This window comes from Triticum urartu, chromosome 3 (genome assembly GCF_003073215.2).
Source record: "Triticum urartu cultivar G1812 chromosome 3, Tu2.1, whole genome shotgun sequence".
NCBI classification, from domain to species: Eukaryota; Viridiplantae; Streptophyta; class Magnoliopsida; order Poales; family Poaceae; genus Triticum; species Triticum urartu.
In genome coordinates this window covers 488,309,674-488,314,994 of record NC_053024.1, presented here as the reverse complement: position 1 = coordinate 488,314,994, position 5,321 = coordinate 488,309,674, and positions in this window count along the sequence as shown.

Genomic DNA, 5,321 nt, shown 5'->3' with positions numbered 1-5,321 from the left:
GGCCGTAGCTTGGTACTCGTCTGCCCTGGACTCGCCAAACGTGTCGGAGGCGAGCCTCGGCCGGTTGCGCCGGATGGCGGTGGCGTGGGGCATTGACGGGGCGAAGGTGTTCAAGGCCAGCTCCGCCACCCCTGAGGGTCAAGGGAGCACCTTCTATCCGTTCTTCGTAAGCGCCATTGCTGCTGGCCTGGTGCCTCCCTTCTCCGAGTTCTTCTTCTCTGTCCTCCGCCATTATAAGCTACAGGCTCTGCATCTCCACCCCAACTCCGTCCTTCTCCTGGCAATCTTCGCCTATTACTGCAAGGCTCATGTAGGGGTGCAGCCCTTAGTGGCCTTGCTGCGCCACTACTTCTACCTCCGGACCTCTCGTGGTCCTGCTTCCGCGTGCGCGAGCTTCATCGCGTACGGTGGCGCCATTGCCATTTCGAACCCCGGGAAAAGGATTGAGGGCTTCAGGAGCAAGTGGGTCTTGGAAGATACTGGGTGCATCCACCCTCGGCTGATCTTGCCCATGGAGCAACCCACGAGCTCCAGCGATTGGGGTCGAGCGAAGCTTGCGGACCCCCGCGCGAAGCTGGTGTTGGAGAAGATGGACGCGGATCTGAGGCCGGCCAACATGGCGGCGGCGAAGCTGACCGGCGCGTCGCTGCTGAGGGAATTCCTGGAGCACCAGCTGGCTCCGCTTCAGCAGTACTCACTTCTGATGTGGAGGCCCCATCCGAGCCCCGCGGCCTTGGCCGATGGAGATCTGGCTGCGGTCCTCCAATCTCTGGTCGGGGGCGATGTGGCGGGGTTGGAGGGCGCTCCTACGCCCTTGTTCCTCCGCGACGACTGGGAGCAGGTAGTGGAGTCCATGCCCGTCTTCAACAGGGACGGGCCCGTGCCCATGGAAACTCCCGAGGAACCGGTGGACGTGCCCTCCGACGACTCCAGCGAAGAGGAGGAAGGAGGGGAGCGGGAAAAAGGGCCTGACTCCGAGGTGACTGACGGAGAGTCGAGGGCTCCCCTCCCCCGGCGCAGGTCCCGCGTTCTCCGCCTCTCTCCGAGCGATGACGACGAGGATGATGATGAGCAGGAAGGCGGGAGCTTGCCCCCGATCCCGAAGAAGGACAGGACCGGGCTGATCTCCCACGGGTCTGCCCCGGCCCCGAGGCGGACCGCAGACGCACCTTCCGCTTCCAAGCTTCCCGAGGTTGACCCTTCTAGCCGGCTTTCGGGCTTCAAATTTGGCCGGAGGCCGCTTGAGCTCACTGGCGACGACCCATAAGCGCTTGATTCTTGTCTTTATTTCTTGTTCTGCTTCTGAGGCTTGACGTCCGCATCTCTTGGATAGGCTGGCGCCCGCAGCAAAGAAGCCGAAGGGAGCTCCTGAGGTTCCATCCGTGGCAGCGCCTCTGCCCGCGAAGGAGGGTGACCGCGACGCACGGGCTTCTCCTACCCGGTCGTCCTCGCGAGGCCTGGCTGAGCCGGCGGGGGCGAGCTCAGCCCCCATGGCCCAAGTGACTCCCGAGGTGCCTTTGCCTGCTGCCGCCACTACAGTCGTTGGGGCGCAGCAGACTCCGCCTCAGGATGCTGTGGCCGCGCTGCCGCCTTCTCCTTCTACTCCACCGACTGCTGTCTCTCCGACTCCTCCTGCCGTTCTGGATCGTGCTGCTGCTGAGCTGGACCGGCTGCGGCAGGATCTTCTTGGCGCCGACCCTCGCTTGGTGGCTGGGCGCTTGGAGCTGGCTTCAGGATGGATTCGCTCCGACGCTTCGATTCGGGCGGCGCTGGTCCAGGCCTCGATGGCTTGCGACAAGGAGAAGCAGGTCGTCCTTGAGGCGAAGGCTGCTCGTGACGCAGCCCTGGGGGAGGTGGTCGACGTCCGTGGTCGCTGCAAGGCGCTGGAGGACGAACTACAAGGCCTGCGGGACCAGCTTGCGAAAGAGGTCCGCCTTCGCCAAGAGCAGGAAGAAGGCGTGAAGGCTCGCGAGGCGGCCGTCAAGGAGAGGGAGGTCAAGCTCAGGAAGCGCCATGACCGCCTAGGCGCGCTGGAGCAGGAGTTGGGGGCGAGGAAGGCCGAGCTGGACGACAAGGCCCTGGTTCTTGCCAAGGACCGCGTGGCCTTCACGGAGATGGAGGCAAAGGCTCGCTCCTCGCTGAGGACGCTTTACGACAGCGGCCTGGAGAGCCCGCTGGCTGGCGCCGAGGACGGCCCCGCCAAGCTGCTTCCCTTCCTGGTTCGTGCTCTTGAAGATGTCGCCCTTGGCCTTGGCCCCATGGCCGAGGCCGAGGCGCGTTTCCTGTCTTCTGCAGCGCTGACGCGGGTCCTCACCCACATCTACCTTTGCGATCCCGGCGTCGACCTCGACAGCCTGCTGGAGCCATTAAGCGGCGAGCGTGCTGCTGCCGCTGCCGAGGCCGTGAAGGGTCGCGCGGAGGCTCTGCTGGGGAAGTTCCGGGCCTTCAGCACCAAGCCGAAGCAAGGCGCTGCCGACCCCACTGCTCCATGAGGCGAACCCACTCCGCGCTGCTCCACCGCCGACAAGTGGCTCCGTTGTGGCTCTTGTCCTGCCTTTAATTCCTGCACATGTATCATGCCTCGGGGAGGCGTTTAAACTTGCGTTTGGCATTGAGATAACAGTGTGGACTGTAATATTTGCTTTTGAATACATTGAGATTTACGCTTTTCCTTCCTACTTGCTTATGTTATACGCCGGCAGAGCCCGGCCCCGCGCATACCTCAGCCGCCGTTAGCCCCGACCAGAAACCAGGACGGGACCAAGGAGTGAGGGGCTATGTGACAAGTTAGGCTCCTGAGTCGCGATGCTCAGGAGTCCCCCTTGGCGCACGAACAGCAAGTAGGGAGGTATGATGTGGGTGGATCTACCGTTCTACGTCAGCAGAGCCCGGCCGCGCGCATACCTCAACCGCCGTTAGCCTTTCGGAACTAAGGAGTGAGGGGCTACGTGACCAGTTAGGCTCCTGAGTCGCGATGCTCAGGAGTCCCCCTTGCACGAACGAACAGCAGTAGTGGAGGTGTGATGTGGGTGGATCTACCGTTCTACGTCTGCAGAGCCCGGCCGCGCGCATACCTCAACCGCCGTTAGCCTTTCGGAACTAAGGAGTGAGGGGCTACGTGACCAGTTAGGCTCCTGAGTCGCGATGCTCAGGAGTCCCCCTTGACGCTCAAACGGCCTTCGTACCTTGGCTCCGCTCGGGGAGAGGCGCGCGACGAACCAGGCCCGGGGGGACCTGGCTGGGCGGCGTGCGTCTGGGTGTGACCCAGGCGCAGCCCCCGTGCCCAGCCCCCTCGCGCGGCACTCCCGAGGGGAGGCGTTACGATGAGGCTAGACACTGAGCTCTGGGCTCCCTGAGGTTGATGCGGCCCGGGGGCCACCCTTCAGTTGTTTATCACCAGCGCGGAGCATAGCGCTTCCGTATGTGTACGGGCATAGCCGCTCCTCGGCAGTGTTGTCAGCCAGCGCGGAGCATGGTGCTTCCACTGGTACGTGGGAGGGGGGCCCCCTCCGGGAGGAGCCCCCGGGGCATGTACAGCCCCGCCCTGACACGTGGCTGGCACGGTAGGGCCTGGTGAGGTGTATCTGGGCACCCGTGAGCCAGCGCGGGACTCACGGGGCCCTACCTCTAGGCGGGTTGCGCCTGGCACTGGGCCTTATCTTGTGATGTGTCCCTGCAAATTTGGTTAGATGTCGGCACTCTACGTCCTCGGGTCCCGGCCCTCGAGCTGGTCTCAGTCGTCGCTGGTATGCCAGGTCGCGATGCCATGGACAAGGCCAGAGGGTGAGGGCTGGAGAGCCAGTAAGAGCCCTGAGTCACCATGCTTAGGTACCCCCCCCTTTAACGTGCAAGTGGTCGGCATGGAGAAGAAGAGGTGCCGTGGACCGGCATCAAATAATCAAGCATGGTGGGTTGAACGCATAACCGGAAATAAACGCAAAAGGGATACATGTCGCTGGGTCTGACCCGAGCGACTTGGGGATGATGCAGCCCAAGGGGCGCCCCCAACAAAGTAAGCTAACAACATGAAATAAAAGGGATACACGCCGCAGGGACGGACCCACGCGGCCTGGGAATAATGCAGCCCTGGGGGGCGCTCCAAGCTAGAAATGAAACTTGAAAGATGTCACCTGATCACGTTGAGGACGAAGGATTGTTGGTGTAGCAGACCCAGTGGGCTACGGAGGCGCTGGTGGCTCCTCGCGGACCATCTCCATCTCCGCCAGGGCCGCAGAACGCCTGGCCCCTCGTGCCTCCATGATGCCCCTCATGAGGCGCTGGTACGTGGCAGCCGCATTCGGCAAGCCATAAGGCATGCGAACGTAGCTGTGGGGTGGACCTCCGCAGCGCCCCACTCGCGAGGGCCAGAGGCGCTCCAGAGAGGCGACTCGATTAAGCCCTGGTATGTCGATGCAGACGCGCAGCCCACCATCCTCGCCTAGATGGGGAGCCACTGCTGGTAGGCGGCGGCCGCCTTTCATGACTCTTCACTCCTGTAGCTCCTGAATGGCCTTGCTGACGAACTCCTGAGGGTCTGGCTCTCCTTGCCTTACTCCTTCTTGAGGGAAACGGGCTTCGAAACACGCCTCCATGCGGTGCCCAAGCGCCTCCCTCGTGACCCTAGCCAGGTCGGTGGCCCTCCAGGGGAGAGCCCCCAAGCCCTGCCTGAGGAGGGCGCCGGGCGCGCTTTCCTATGCGATGGAAGGAGGTTCCCCCTGGGCAGGAACGGGCCCAGAGGGACCTGCCTCCTGAGGGGCCAGGCCGGACGATGTCTTCTTCTTCTTGGGGGCGGTCTCGGGAAGCCTCCTGCTTCCGCGATCCGGGTCTTCCAGTGACGCGGCCTGAAAGGCTCGCTCCAGGGAACACACCGCGTCCTTCTCTTCACAGGGCACCATGATGACTCCGCCACTTCCTGGCATCTTGAGGACGTTGTAGCCGTGGTGAGTTGCGGCATGAACTTGGCCAGCGCCGGGTACCCAAGGATGGCGTTGTACGGCAGGCGAATGTGAGCGACTTCGAAGTTGATGAGCTCGGTGCGGTAGTTGTCACTTGCCCCGAAGGTGACAGGGAGGCGGGCCTGCCCAATCGGGATTGTGGAGCCGTCGGTGATTCCGGAGAAGGGCTTGGTTGGCTGAAGCTGGCTGTAGGGCACTTGGAGATTGTTGAATGTTTCCACAGACAGGACGTTGAGCCCTGCCCCGCCACGTTACTGATGATTGGGGAACAAAGCATCGGGAGGACTCCGGCTGTAGCCACACACTTGAGCTAATCTGCTGAGCTGAACGTGATGGCGCACGCCGACCACCTGAGAGGGCGCGCGG